This window comes from Helianthus annuus, chromosome 12, assembly GCF_002127325.2.
Source record: "Helianthus annuus cultivar XRQ/B chromosome 12, HanXRQr2.0-SUNRISE, whole genome shotgun sequence".
NCBI classification, from domain to species: domain Eukaryota; kingdom Viridiplantae; phylum Streptophyta; class Magnoliopsida; order Asterales; family Asteraceae; genus Helianthus; species Helianthus annuus.
In genome coordinates this window covers 1,491,616-1,508,798 of record NC_035444.2, presented here as the reverse complement: position 1 = coordinate 1,508,798, position 17,183 = coordinate 1,491,616, and the positions used below count along the sequence as shown (strand labels likewise).

General features: G+C 33.9%; 1 long non-coding RNA gene across 1 annotated transcript; it reads right to left on the bottom strand.

The window, feature by feature from the left end:
- Positions 1 to 6,558: 6,558 nt before the first annotated feature.
- On the bottom strand, positions 6,559 to 9,556 carry LOC118484748. The gene is made up of 2 exons (XR_004874338.1): positions 9,408 to 9,556; positions 6,559 to 8,294 (listed from the first exon to the last, which is right to left on the bottom strand). It is a non-coding gene; the product is annotated as an uncharacterized LOC118484748 (long non-coding RNA).
- Positions 9,557 to 17,183: the final 7,627 nt, after the last annotated feature.

The following is a 17,183-nucleotide window of genomic DNA, read 5'->3' as shown; positions in this document are numbered from 1 at the left end:
TAACTCTGATGTCACTTTCTTGTTTTTTTTTTTAATTTTTTTTTCTGTTATACCCTTTTTCCAAAAAAAAAAATGAATTAACAACTTTGATGTATACGTTTGGGTTACTATGCATCGACCACGTTATCCCAGTTTAGTGTATATTGAGTTGGAACTGCACTCTACTGGATTGGATCAAAACAAAGATTTTGATTATAAAATAAGGGTGGAGATATAATAGGAAGTTTATTTGGCTAGGAAGGCTAGGAAGTGATCTTGACCATCCATTTACTTAATCAAGGGCTAAGATTAAATCAGGGAAATTGAAAGTAAAAAAAGAGGCGCGTGACTTTTTTCAGGGGCAATCTAGTCAATCCAAGCCAATAGTTTCTCTCTCCTCCAATTCCCCCCATTTTTTAAACGTTAATAACTCTTTCATACGACATTATTTTTTTATAAAAATTGCACCAAAAAAACGAGTGTTTTTTTATCTTTAAAACGAGTATACTATTGCTATATTTTGAAAAAAAAAATTTAAAACCCAGTTGCGTAAAACGCAATAGAAAAAACCCCAGTATCGTAAAACGCAATGAAAAAAAAACCCTAAAAAATGACATTTTTCTAAAACGCAATGCACAAAAAACACAAAGAAATGACTTTTTTGTAAAACGCAATGGCCAGAAAACACATAAAAATGTGTTTTACCTAAAACGCAATGCACCAAAAACACAAAAAAATGACTTATTTGTAAAACGCAATGGCCAGAATACACTTAAAATGTCTGTTTTCTAAAACGCAATGGACTGAAAACACATAAAAAAGTGTTTTACCTAAAACGCAATGCACCAAAAACACAAAGAAATGTCTTATATGTAAAACGCAATGGCCAGAAAACACTTAAAAATGACTCATTCTAAAACGCAATGGACTGAAAACACCTAAAAAATGTGTTTTACCTAAAACACAATGACTAAAAACACTTAAAAATGTGTTTTTTTCTAAAACGCAATAGCTGTCTGTCACTGTGAACTGTCTGTCACTGTGAACTGTCTTATTTCTAAAACGCAATGGACACATAAAACTGTCTGTCACTGTGAACTGTCTGAATTGTCTACGAATTACTGTCTTCGAAATGAGCCAGGTCAGCTCAACCCCAGCCAGGGGCTCTGCCCCTTGGACCCCGCCAGGGGCTGCCGCCCCTGGGACCCCGCTACCGGGGGCTGCCGCCCCCGGACCCCCGCAAAGATCGTAAAACGCAATGACTAAATAAAAAACCCAGATCATGAAAATGAAATTAAAGAATTTCTTACATGGATCGAAGCCGATTTCTTCATCAATTGACGGAATTTGAATGATAGAAACACTTATCAACGCTCGAATCGAACGAATCGAGTGATTATCTCCAAAATCACCGGAAAAAACGAGATTTTTTTATGAAATTAAACTGGGTTTTCTTCAAAAAAAAAAGCTGAAGAACACGATGATCGGGTTCTGAATCATTGATTTGTGATGAAAATCGCACTATAATGTAGTGATTATTGAGATATAAAGTGAAGAAATAGTTGAAGATGGTGGATTTTGAAAATGATGGGTTTTTGAATTTACTGGGTTTTGAAAAAGGAAGAAGAAAGAGTTGGATTGACTAAAATACCCTTTCTCTTTATTTTAAAATTTGCCACATGTCATAATCCTATGGCTTCCTATCCTTCCTAGAGAAAATTAACTTCCTATTTTCTAAAATACATAAACTTAAAACTATGCTAGATGTAATTTTAGTATATTAAAATATTTAAACTTATTTAAACTTCACATAAGAGTAAAGATCGATTGAACACGATGGCTACTAGCACAATCATCACATGTCTGTAACCTTTTGTTGACGTTTTTTATATGCATGATACGTGTAACCTTTTGTTGACATTGAACGTTGTCTCAGTAACTTTTGATCACTTTAAAGAAAACTTTTTTTTGTGTAATAAAAAAAAAACTTCCGTATTAGCATGATCACACGTTTCAAACATCACCTAATAATATTTTGTCCAGATTATAGATAGTAGTTATCTTAAATACGAGAATACTTATAACCTTAATATGTTAAATGTATACTAACTAAGTTTTTCCGTTAAATAAAAATCTATGTTGTCTTTTTTGTTAATCCTGTAAAAAAAGTTTGATTAAATTTATAACCATACCAAAATGGAGAGTTAATTATAAAAAAAATACGTAGTGTTAGAATTTAACCAAATTGTCACAATAATAATATTATAAATCTATTTGCCTTATGGAAAATGTATAAGATAAGTGAATCATTCAAATAAGTTTGAGATGATATGAATTCCAGTTTTGTAAATAATGAAATGCAACAACACCTAATTTGGGCCAATTGGTAATGTGTCATTTGGTAATTTGTTATTATCAACACTTTGTTATTAAATTGACAATGAGTTTCAAAGGACAATGGTATTATTGCAATTTATTAGTTATGGGAAAAGAAATTGACTTTGACAACCACACATTTAAGGATAAGTTTGAATTTTTCCGAAGGTTGAGTGTGAACAAAAGAATTATTTTCGAAGGTTGAGTGTAAACAAAATAAAGATGTCAACAAGCATGAATGTACACGAGAACACAAAAAATAACGACTAAAACGACGATAAAAGATTTTATTTAAAGTTTATACCCAAATAAAAACAACCACCAAACCCTTGAAGAACTCACACTAATTTGTGAGTTCTTCAATGATACAATATATGCAATCAACTGATCTAAAACTATATCAGTTGATAAGTTGATATGAACAAAACATACAACAAATTTAGATGAATAAACCATAAATAAACAAGGCGATACAAATGATTGAAGATCTGAGAACCCTAATTGTGATCGTGTGTTGATGTTGAAGAAGACGAAGGCAATTGGATGATTCTTTTGCGAACTCTAGAGTGGCTGATTTTTATCCCTGTAGAAGAAACTGAGAGAACTCTTGATAGAAACCCCAAAAACTGCGTAACTGAATTAGAACCCTTTCTTTTAAGTTTACCCAGCTACATCCATTTAATACTTTCAAAAGCAATCTCCACATTCAGCCCTTCAAGTATCCATATTTCTACTCCAGTCCCTCAAACATCAAGCATCTGCTAAAACACAACTTGCGACAAATTGGTCAACTCAAGATTGAAATATAATCTTATATGTTAACATCCCCCCCTCAATCTTAGAGTTGAACAAACGAAAAAACATTACCTCCAAACATTCATGGTTTCTTTTAAAAAAAAATTAAACACACATGTTTAGCTCTAAGATTGAAGAAAGCAAAGAATAAGAACAATGATGTATAATAACTTCCCTGAGAAATACTAGTCGACAAATGCCAAACAAATGTTGAGAGACTACAACCTTCAAGATTTATGTTCCTCTTGGGAGCAAGAAGATAAACAATTGAAATCTCAAGAGACAGAGAGACATGAACAAGAACAAACATCAAAAGATATAAGAAACTTCCTTGCTAATTTTTTCACATGCCTCTTAAAACAAACTCTAGTTCCTTTCTTTTCAATGCTAGAAACTAATCTTATATACAACCTTGTTCACATAACGACGGAATAAAATATGTTACAATTTCCCACTATTAAGCAAATTAAAACCAAACAAGTCACCATGATTTTAAACAATGATACACCTACATCAATTATAAAAATCCTTTTTACTAATTGAATATCTACTTCAATCGGTTTTAGCCTTTGGATACAAGTCTTCGGCAATTAACACAGAGCTACGTAATCAACACAAAACAATGTTTTAAGATTTTTTTCTCGAATAGCGAAAAATAATTCTCTATCCAACTCTCTGTTCACAAGGAGCAAAAACACATACAAATTTTTACCCAAACAAAAAAAACAAGATTCTTAAAAAATCGAAGACATACGGCAACTAAAGAAACCACAAGAACCACATGTTCTTCGATAATATCACAAACATATGTGACAAAACCATCCAAGTAAACAAACCAGAAAACATATTCAGATTCACAAAAAAAATACATGATTATATAACAATATATCAGATTTACAATCAAACGCGGAATCACATAATTCCAGAAACTATCAAAAACAACCCTAATAAAACAAGGAGGTATAAAACTCAAAACAATCTTGAATTACACGATTCCCAACCAGATCTAACATAAATGAGAATCACATGATTCTTCAACACTTATAAAAAAATCATATGTGATAAACAATTATTCACATATAACCCAAGATTTATACCAACATATTCCAGTTATCATAGAAACATATAACAGTATACAAATACCATATACACATATGATGACATATAAAGTCACAAGACTTTAAGGATTCAAAATGACCAAGTCTGAACAAAAAGTGGATCCATGTCTTACAACTTGTAAAGAACATAAAAACTAATTTGATTAATTGAAAAAACGTTTACAACTTTACAAGTACACGAAGAACTGATAGAAACCAACACTACGATCTAACGGGACTAGACTCAACAACATAAAGAATCTACAAACGACCCTAAACCAGTGAGGAAGAAAAACAAGCATCACCTAGACCAGTGAATTAACATCACTCCGATCGGTGATGAAGTCTCAAAGAGAGAAATAGGATCACCAACACGATGATCCTACACAAACCTCACTACGTTCAGACTCAAAACATTAAGAATCCTAGACCAGTGAGATAAAGGCAAACACTATCGAAGAATACAACTTCAAGATAGTATAACCTTACAAATACAATCACACGGCGATTCCAATAACCAAAGGGATACATGATTGTTCAAGAACCATCAGATAATATATTTACAGCCACGACTCTTGATTGACAAAAAAACACAATTTTGCAATCAGAAACAAAGTCGTCTCCCACACCAGAGAACATACACGGATGTCAAAACATTCAAGAATACTCTTGAAAAATACAATTGGTTAAAACCTGTGAACTACACATTCAACTAACCAGATAACAAGACCCTATAATCATGACTATAAGACACAAGGATCAAGCAAACCAAATGTTACGATTTTACAAACAAATAATCATTAAGACATGGTCATAGCCGAAAGACAATTTTATCATTGTTAATTGAATTACACAATTCAAGACAAAATTTTAAGAGCAATAATAAAACGTGAGACTGTTACTATTAGCAACTTTTATCAAGAACAAAATTCAAGACACATAGAACATATCATAAAGAGAGAACTAACAGTAACATAGAGCACATAACCAATGTCATAACCTCAATACAATGCTGAAAAATGTTCAAAAAAACCTGAATCACACTATAAAAAACAAACACTTAGAAGGTTGTGAATCTCATGATTTTGCATCAAACAACAAGGTTACACCAAAAACAATGTGATTAATACATGAACACATGTTTAAGATCAGGCAAGAAACTCTTACACAAGAGAAATATCACAAGACATCACAGGTTTCAAGAAACAATCTTGAACCAATACTAAACTAAATAAAAAACTTGAGGCCAAGCTAAGATTTGCAATCACATCCTTATCAATCTTGGTTGGGCAATACTTTTATACCAAACCCAACAAGTAGCTCAAACTAGTTTATTATGAACAGTTTAACATGAACAATTTAACAAAAAATACAAACCACGTGGAATTATCAACAAGAGACTTCATACAAAAGTTAGACATAATTCGCTAAAGTTTCATCTAATGAACAAGGACAAGTACTGATCGAAAAATCATACTTTCAAGGTTAAAAATCTATTTTCAAAGTTATGAATAACTTTTCTTTTCTTTTTTTAAGACACTTTTGTTAAGCTTTAAAAAAACATATTTATAAACGTTCAAGAATAGAGAAATGAATATTCAGTTAACATGTCACATCTAATTTTATAAAGCATATCTAGTTAAATCACGCACTAAACACATATAAGAAACCAAAAGATTTTAATTCATATTTCAAGAAAACATGGCCAAACCATTACAATATGCACCTAAAAATGAAACTAACAACCTTGATCACACAAGATTCAATACATTGAAGTATAAAAATCCTAGGCTTGTTGAAAACCTTCCAAGGAAAAAAAATCAAGACTCGATCAAGTATATATCATAGACTTCTTCCTTGTGAATAAGATTAAATTTAACTAGTGACACTCCCCTGAATAGACAAACAATCTCACACAATCAAACTAAGAAATACATTATGAAATCTTGATATAACGTGGAGATTGTAGAACTTATTATGACCGCTTAACACAAAATAATGCAAGATGCAACACGTAGCATGTTATAGACAGTAGCGCCCTACATCAACAAATGCCTTCCATAATGATCATGCGGCCGTGAGAATATAAGTTAAATGAAGATTTAAATGCACTAATCACACAAAGTAGTTATAAGAGAAGTTCAGGCTCGCACTTCGCAACAAGACACGGAAAAGTAAGGCAATCTTGTTATGTACTACAGATCAACAAGTACACACGAGGGAAATTCAGACCAGGATAAATGTCAAACAATCCAGCACGCAATAGCCTACACTAGATTGATAATACATAGAAATGCTTCATTGAAGCAAGTATACTGTAACACCCTTAATATTATTTAATGGTTTTCGTATAATTTACGAAAATAAACATGTGATTATGATCACATATATATTACACAATTGGGGTTTATTAAAACTTTTACAATTTACAGTTTAGAACAACATAGCGTAATTGAATTCGTCGTTTAAAAGCTACGACGACGCGACTTGCGGAAGCTTCTTTTTCACGTGTTCGGTTCCTTTTCGTCGCTTGATCTTCATCCGAGTACTCTTGATATTCACCTATGATCAAAACCAACATAAAAGTTAGTTTTGATAACTTAAATATAAGTTTAAACAAGTTCTACGCGTCAAACGATAATTAAAAATATTTTTTCCAGCTTTTATGTCTCTCGCGTGTCGCGAGAGACTCTGACAAACTTGTCACGTGGCGCGACGTCTGTCGCGTGTCGCGCCCCACACATTGACCCGTCGCGTAGTGCGGGGGAAACCAATTTCCAGCGGGTTTGTTGCTGAAACCTGCATTTGCCCAGCTATAAGTTTAATCGAAATTCAACTTTAAAATGTCATAACTTTTGTTCTACTTATCCGATTCGCGTGATTCTTTTTCCTACGCGACCGTAATTTAATTCTCCATTTCATGGAGTTAAATTTCAGCATTCAAACTAAAAAAAATTCCAAATTTCTAAGCATTCGGATTATTATTCAAAATCAACATTTTGACCCGTTTGTATGTAAAACCACCAACTTGTTTCTAACTAATCAAAATGCGTGTTCTAATGTATTTAACACAAAATATTTAGCTCGGGTTCGTAATTGCTATAATTTGCGCGACTAGTACGCAAGCTATGTGCATAAACTGTTTTGACTCGTTTAGGGAATTTAAGCAATTTAGTCTAAAACTTGCTCTTTTCTTTTTGACACTACAAAATTCCATATCTAAATAACTATATATAATCCACCACAACTATTTTGTGGTGGATTTAACATAACGAACCCCTTTTCCTCAATTCTACCCTTCAACTAGTCATTTTACGCAAATGACCATTTTTAGGCATTTGAACTACGAAGTTTATGCCTACAACTCTTACATGTATCTAAGGGTTACATAATTACAATGCTTGTTTCTAAACGGCCTCTAGGGGTCGTTTGCTCGTTTTACCCATTAAGGGTTTTTCGGTCAATTCTAGTCGCTTATTTTACGACGAAAGACTCTCGCAATCATTTGACCAAAATAGTACTTTTAGCTACAACATAATAATGCGTACCTGGCCCGGTCAACATATAGACCCGTTTCATTTTTATACCTTGCCTTTATTAGCCGCTAATCCAAGCAACGCAATTATTCAAATTTTTTTTTGTTCAATCCTGAGAACATATAACTTGGCAACCAAATGTTAGTCAATATTGCCAAATGGTGTTTTCATCACATTTGTCTCGTTTGGCCCATATGACCAAACGTTTACATACATAACAAAAGATGGCTTTAACTACCAATTCGCCCATCCGACCCATTCGGATTTTACCATTAGATCCTTTTTTTTAACCAAGGTTTTCATCATTTTATATGTCCCGTATTATTTCGTGTCGGAAACATATTTAAGATATAGCATTTTATCGTATTTACGATTTATGAATAAATACATGTCTAAAAAAAGAGTGTAAGCTTTTTACTTACCTCGCATCCAAATTACGCTTTCCTTTTCGTACTTGCTCCGTTTGACCCGCTTCATTCCCAAGCCTCCATCTAGCTTGTCAAGAGTCAAACTAACATCATCATTCACAAGGTGGTTAGATTAGTCATTAACTAATACGACTATTCCACCTTACGTATTTTCTATGTCGAAATCATTATTCGACTTCGTCATTGGTTAATTTTAACTTTCTACTAGTTAACTACCTCTAATCATATGATACGTGAAATTAACTAAAATCTACATTATGATTAGATTCCGTATTATCACATATCACCCCTAATTGAATCAATTAGGAAATTACACGTTTCATTCATAGTTTCAACATATGAACATTGTGGGCATAATTTATAACATCAACAATCAAGTTTCGTATTACTGAAAATAGGCTGTTTTTGTTGACCTGTTTAACCTGTTTGCAAGTCTTCAAAAATTATGATTTTTTTATGTGGTGTACCACTCGGAGGGTTAGACCTTGTGTTAAAATTTCAAGATCTAACTCTTTACCAAAAATTCGTAAAAATTCATTAACTAAGCTGCAATCAGATTCGTCACTTCTGACTGCAGCTTACGGAAAAATTCATTTAAAATTCCTCGTTTATCCGATTGACGAAATTCCAATTGGCGATTTTTCTAATCACTTAAAACTTTCTACAGTACAAATTTGAGATCATAACTCAATTCCTAAATTGAGTTATGACATTCGTAATGGGCTGCAAATTCTGCCAGAAAACGCAGCTTGAACCTTTGATACGGAAAAATTCATAAAACGTTCAATTTTCGTCGAAAAAATGCGATTCCAGTGGGGTTTTAAAGATATTTCCTGGAATTACATTTTAGACTCAAGAAACACATGATTTTATCCGGTTTTGTCCAGGTTACAGCCAATACAAATCGGCTGTAAATTCTGATCAAGAATCGTTTGAATTCAGCTTTCAGTTTAAGCTTGTTCTTGACATCATAACACTATTTTTTGCAATCAAAACCCTAAAAACATCCCATACATGAATTTAGTATCAACAAAAACTTGAGCTAAGCATGATTTCAACATATACTTGTCTAGGGTTTACTCCTAGACACTACAATGTTCCTATTTCATCCATATAACAAGCATGCATCAACAATTTTTGAATCCTCTAGGTTTACTCAGAAATTCAACTAGAGATTTCTCATGAAATTTACATACCTTGTGACTCCTTTTTCAGTGGAGATCACTAATTCGTGCTTGGATTTTGATTTGGGATTGATTTGAACCTTCAATTTGGACATTTTGCATGAACTAGGGTTTGGTGGAGGATGTTTGGTCGCCCCTGTGTTTTTGATCGAACCAGACATGTGTGTTTGGTGTTTTTTTTTTGTTTTAATAATATTAGTTTCAAACTTAACACCTTTGGTCCCCAAACTATTATTAGGTTCTTATTTTAGGTGTTTTTTTTATAAGCTTCTAACATATTACTACAAGGCTTCTTTCTAACTAGGTTATTTTTATTCCTAGTTATTTTAATGGGTTCGGAAAATTATAACCCGTTTTATTTTAAGTCCCGTTAACTCGGGCCTTATAAACTGTCTTCTCAAGTCGTTTGCTCTCTTTTTATTTATTATTAGGCTTATTTATTTGAATCCTAATAATTTTCGGGTTAATCTTTTCTGCTAACGGTATTCTACCCGCTCTTTAGTATTAACGGAGTTTAATTACCAAACCCGTTTTTGGGGTGTTACATATACAATCAGAATCGCGAAGACACATAAAAATCACATAGAGAACAAAAAACCCTAGACCTAAATAGAAATCAAGCACACACTAAACTGATATAAACTAAATGCTTAACGGATAGATTTAAATCAGACATAATGCAACACCTAAAACGAGTATGTCTCTTCCTATGATCAATACCGCTCCCCCTAACCCGGTCACAAATGCCTAATCAATAACAGTAATCATGTAACAAAAAAAACTAAACAGAAAAATATAGAACAACCGCACCTTGGGAAGCACCCAACTAAGGTATCTTCTTTATACACCAAGAACTGTGACCTTCACTTAGGGTTATGAGTTCAAGGTGAAGACACGCAAAAAAAATATCTTAGGTATAAAACTTCTGATCTTTTGAATACACCAGATAAACAACTATCAATCAGATCCCAAACCAAGCGAACCAAATACAACAGATCTTGAATGTTCTGCCTTCAACAAATCCTATTTTTAGGGTTTCACGTCTTCGATGAACAAACACTATTAGTTTTGGACTAAACTTCACCAGATCTTTGGAAAAAACACCAAAACTGACAACAATTTAGACAACAACAATAGTATTCAGCTATTTTTTTCTAATATTCAAAAATTACAAACGATAGAACTCTCAAATACAGTGAAGCTCTCTCATTAGATCATAATAGAGATAGTGATGAGCTACACTCACAAATCACTCTGATCTAACAGATTTACAACACATGAAATCGTAGACCTAATTTGCATACCAAAGAAGCTATTACACCAAGAGAGAACTAAAAAATTAAATGACAATCTCAACTAACTGATCTTCTTCGCATATGAACTCCTAGATAATCGACACTAAAATCAACAGAGAGCTCTTGATGAACACCAAAACGTATTGGAAACAACTTTAGTTAAAAAAACTCTTCACCCAAACTAGGGCTTCAGATGCAAAACCCTAAATCCACGAAAGAGTATGAACCACAGCGGAAGAATAGATGAATAGATAAATCGGGGCCTTATAGCTTTGATACCATGTCAACAACCATGAATGTACATGAGAGCACAAAAATAGCGACAAAAACAACGATAAAAGATTTTATTAAAAGTTTATACCCAAATGAAAACAACCACCAAACCCTCAAAGAACTCACATTAATTTGTGAGTTCTTCAATGATACAATATATGCAATCAATTGATCTAAAACTATATCAGTTGATATGAACAAAGCATACAACAAATTTAGATGAATAAACCAAAAAAAAACAAGGCGATACAGATGATTGAAGATCTGAGAACCCTAATTGTGACAGTGTGTTGATATTGAAGAAGACGAAGGCAATTGGATGATTCTTTGGCGAACCCTGGAGTAGTTGATTTTTATCCCTGTAGAAGAAACTGAGAGAACTCTTGATAGAAACCCCAAAAATTGCGTAACTGAATTAGAACCAGAAGCTTTCCTTTTACGAAGACTTTTTGTCTTTAGCGTGCTACCCGTCTCAGTCTCTGAAACTGTATTTTTACCATTTTTGCGTACTCTCTTCAAACAAAATTTTCGTTTGACACCTTACATCCGCCGGAACCTTTAAACACGCAGCTACATTTCCTTTAACTCCACCAAGGTGTTGTTTCATTCGATTAATGCCCCCCCCCTCCACGAAATGACTTGTTGCAAAATGTACAAATGGCCATCTTTTTACCATGTTCATCTTGAGCTTCGGTAACATATTTCCATTTGATATCCGTCTTCGTGCGAACATTTGAGTGGGCGGTCGACTCGGAATTGGGATAGTTTCCTCTTCTTCTTGTGAATCCATACTCTACAAGATATAAAAAAACATAAAACAATATATACACGAATCAAGTTTATAGAACTAGCAATCAGAATTGTAAAAGAACACAAAAAGGCAATTTTCTTGTATCTAAAGCCATATAATAGAGAAAATCTAGGACTTAAAAATTTACCCAAAAAAATTTAGTCTTTATTGTTAAGTAGTTTACTGCCCAAGAGGATGTTTGTAATATACTAACATTCATTAAATCTTTAGATTCTCCTGCCTTAGCTTCCCTTTGTTTTCATGAGCACGAAATAGAAAATGTGATTACAGAAAAAGAAAGATTGCAAAACAAATTGCTCATTCCTACATTATACCATTTGGATCCTTTCAATAAGGCATTTGTCTCTCCTCTTCGAAATACTATTTTTTTGTTACTGGTTATATCTCACCCTTGCAAGTTTTTATCTCGTTACGTAACAAGTATCTGAGTGCAGTTTTACTACCAGGTATAGAGCATCGAGTCAAGACATTGCCACTTTGCCAGGACAAAATCATTGGCAGAAAAAGTCCAGCTAAAGATCTATACGGCACAAGAGTATGCTAAAACTTAGATATTAGAAATTAGATATAAACTATGGGCACCAATTACATGTAAACTAATCAAAACTTTTGTCTTCTGTCATATGTAACTTTTGAACCATTTCAAATCTCATGAGTTGCCCTAATTCTTCCAGTAGTTATTTGCTTTTCTAAATTGTGTGTGTGGATTCTCCTTGCAGAGTAAGAATCATTCAATCAAACACGCAAATAAAGAAGATACAACAATTCGAGAAATGAAGTGAAGATAGATAAAATTAAAATCAAACCTGATGGAGAATTGAAGATGGACTAATGAATTAACTGATGATGAAGAAGATGTAATCGAATAGAAGTTTGGCAGCGTAATAGCGTATACTGATGGGTGGGAGGCGTGTTTGTTGAGTTTAGAAATTTAGGGTTAGATTTTCCTAATAAATTTCATTGCTAAATTAAAAAAAATAAACAAAACTGGCCTGACCATAATCGAGACCCGCCGGTCAGACCGCCGGTCTGATGTTGGAACGATTTTTTGGGTTGAATCGGCCCGGATGAAGCCCCGGTTCCCAGCCGGACCGGTCCGGCCGGCCAGCCAGCCTGGTCCGGTTTTCAAAACATTGCAAATCAGTAACATATCCACAAATTATCATCAAACATACTAATTACATCAAACTCACTAATTACATCAAACAAATTCGTCAAAATCATGAGAACAGTTTCAAAAACCAACATAATAAGATTCAAATATCGATTAATTATGATGCACAACACAAATTATCATCAAACACATAAATTACATCAAACAAAATCGTCTAAAGTAGAAAACAAACATAATAATCAGTTTACTATTCAATCGTCAAGGAATTGTCATCAAAACTATTGATGACAGAAACTGAGAGAACTCTTGATATAAACCCCAAAACTGCGTAACTGAATTAGAACCCTTTCTTTTAAGTTTACCCAGCTAATCCATTTAATACTTTCAAAAGCAATCTCCACATTCAGCCCTTCAAGTATTCGTATTTCTACTCCAGTCCAGGGCCGGCTCAACCATTTTGGTAGCCTAAGGCGAAGTAAAATCTTGTTGCCTTTTTCCCAAAAAAAAAATGTATGTGATTGAAAGTTAAACTTGAAGGGCCGAAGTGTAATTATTTGAAAGATTGTGTTAAAATTAAAAAAAAAGAAAAAAAGTGGTGAACCAGGGATTCGAACCCGGGTCTCACCAACATCCATACATACATAAAACCACTACACTACTAACCATCAATCTGTTGATAACCCACACCCTAAATCTTTTATAAATGGACTGTGGTTTCATCAAATTGTGGAGGCCCTATAATTTTGGTGGCCCAAGGCCCAAGCCTCATTTGGCTTACCCTTGGGCCGGCCCTGCTCCAGTCCCTCAAACATCAAGCATCTGCTAAAACACAACTTGTGAACACAACTTGTGACAAATTGGTCAACTCAAGATTGAAATATAATCTTATATTTTAACAAAAGAGATAAATTCGTTTACTCGTAGGTATAAGCTAAATTTTTACACGGTTACTACTAAAACAAAAACAAAATAGATGTGTATTAATAAAAAAAATTAAGAGAAAATTGTAACGTGTTATTAAAAATATAGTGATGTGAAATAAAGTAATGTAGCTTCCCCCTTACTTGAGCTTATCCATAGAGTTGTTCAAATTCGGATATTTGCAAATTTCGGATAGCTTATTTTCATAGCGAAATTTCAGATATTCAAAGTTTCGGATACGAATTCGAATAGTGAAATGGATATACAAAAATATGAAAATATCTATTATTTAAGAACTTAAAAAAATTAATGATTGTAAAAAATTATTTAGAATACCAATACAAATTTTAACAAGTTTGTCCGAAATATATAAAATATCCGAGTTTTTTAATTAAAGTATATTATTTAAAATTTTTTTAAATATTTCAGATAATTTGGATATCCAAAATTCGGATACGTGAAAACTTTTCAATTTTTTTGCACACCCCTTAGCTTAGGTCCGTCTATCTGGCATTCATATTGTACATGATGGTGGTATTGATGAACTGATTTCTAATCTGATAAATTTCACTGTGACTATGTGATGGTTGCAAAACGTCAATCAAGCACACAAATAAATAACATATATAAAAAATAAAAATATTGTAAATAAAAAAAATACAAAATTTAAAATTTGGGAATGTTGAAGGATGAAGCAAGGCTACCACTATACATGTGTGCTTCAAAGCATGGGTTTGTAACCAGATGGACCTAACAACATGGCCAAAATGTCCTAGTACAACCAACTTAAATAGTAAACTTATTAATTTAAAAGCTATCATACTATCATTGGCGGTATTATCGTTATCAAAAAAAGTTTTGGTGTTTGCTTTTCTGGTTTTCCACTAACCAAACTGATAATGACCAAACTAGTGCCGCATTGCACAGAGAAAAATTACCACACTTATCATTTTAGTTTTAAAACATTGTTAGTAGAGTAGGCGAAAACAAAAGTAAAAAAAATATTGTGATTTCTCGTAAATGATATGTAACACCTCGAAATTTTGTGTCCAACAAGGTATTGACACGTGTCTTGAGTTACACGTGGCGTATAATATTAATAAAGGACTAATGTTGACAAACCTTGAAAGTATGTAAATTCGAGGGTTATAAATGTCAAACAAGGGTAAGTATACTGTATAGTAACCCTAAACTATGCTCATACCTTCAAACGAATAAACCACGGATCGTACGGAAGCAAAACGCGGAAGAAAGTGAGAGATTACGAGTTGCGGGGGTTAACTGTGTCAACATGTTTAATTATACCTCTGAGTGACCCTTTGACGTACCCGAGGCTTTGTAACAATAAAATACGCTCACTAGAATATACTGTATAAATTCCGCGAAATTTCTGTTTTAAAACGAGAAAGTTATGATCAAATTCGTAAGCGAGGGGTTAAAAGCGTCAACAGTATAAATTAAAGCTTTTCGGATAATAATCGAACTAACCGGGGGCTTAACTGTACGAATAAAAGACCCGAGGCCTTAATTGTAATTAACCGAGGGCCAAATCGCAAAGTTACCCCTTCAAACCCGAAAGGTCAGGTTATTAATTACCAAAGATTTTATTAATCATTTCAAAAGATTTAAAAAGATTTAAAAACCAACCCTTACGGACCGCAAAGGTCCTGCCTTACGGACCGTAAGGGGGTGAATGATTAAATTAGATCCGCCACTGGCTTACGGACCGCAAGGCCCAAGCCATACGGTCCATAAGCGATGCCCAGCGACAGAAACTTGGCTGTTGGCTGTTTAAAGCGGTAAAACAATTAAGTATGGGTTCTCAGAGTTATGGGCGTCCCCTACTCGACCCATAGCACCTTAGGACACCTGCCATTGATCCATACTCAATTGTAGGGTGTGTTGTAATGATCTAAAGGCTCCTTATGCACTATAAATAAGCATGCTTGGTTCACAACTAAATCACACTTCAAAACACACCATCTGCTCATTTCTCAAGCTCCCAAGCTTTCTTCTAACATTCCTAAGTCGTGCACAAGTCTCTGTAAGTATGCCAAACCTTCTATGGCTTTATTTTTGCTTAGTTTAGCCGAAAAGTCAATCCGTCGTAACTAACGATTGACTTTGCGATAAATCACGAATGGTCCAGTAAATTCTCGAATCAAAAGTAGTTATGTGTTGGTATTCATGTGGGTAATAAACCTCTAAAAGGGTTCCCTCTGATCACCACTCTAACTAGTTCAAATGTTGAGTCAAACGAATGCTTAAAAAGTCAACAGAAAGTCATTTTTGCGATTCTTGCATAATCTGTAATGTAGATGATATGAAACCTGTTTGAACACTCATAAAACAAGATATTTAGTATATAAACTTGTCTAAACTCGTTTGATTCGGCCATTTGATATATTGACCCGGATCGGAGCCGAATGTCGCAAAAGTTTAACTTTTGCTTTGACTTCAGTTCTGACCCGTTTTAGTGCAATGTAGATATGCCTTAGGACTCTCTTAGGACCAGGTCACGTGATGGTATCACCCTCTATGGCCGGTTCGTTGTTTGTCCGAGTCTTTTACGCATTTCCGTTAATTACTTAAAAGTTGACCGTAACGCCCTTTTTAAAATAAAACGAGTATTTCGAACACGTGAAGGGACCATAACCTTGCTTACTAAATTCTAAGCATGTCCCTAAAGTTTCACGCCAATCCGAGGTCTAGAATGGGAGTTATGCTAAATAGCGCATTTATAAGAAACTTTTGTAATAAACGGCGCAATTAGCTTAACGCCTACCTAAACCAAGATTTCGTCACCAAAACTTTTACTCACTGTAGTTAAATAATATTTTGGGATTTTTAAAGATTTTTAATTAATTTTAACCTGCTCATAACCTGCGGTTATGGCTACGGTTCGGTAAATACCGAATATGCCATTTTCGGCCAAAACTTGAGTTCTACAAGGTCTTTTGACCCGATTCCAGTTGCTACTGATTTTAAATAATAAATAAGATATTTTAGACCTATTAAACTGATCGGGAAACTCAGGTTTCCTGTAGAACTCAGAAATCCCTTTAAAAGTCCTTAAAATGACCGGAAAACCCCTACGGGGCGTATAATGAACTAAAACTCGTTACGGGCATTATGGAAGGTATCCTACTGATACCACAACCTCTTTAAAGTATATTGACTTAGGAAAACAGCGTAGGACTCCTACGGTTACCCGTTGCGCCTATTGCACGCACGGCTTATGTAACTAGTTTACATAAATTAGCCGATACGGGTCAAATCATATCATTTTGACCCCAAAATCCAGAGTGTGAATATTAAACCCATATAAAACAAGTCTCCGAACTTGTTGGGTCAGAATCACATTCCATTCTTGG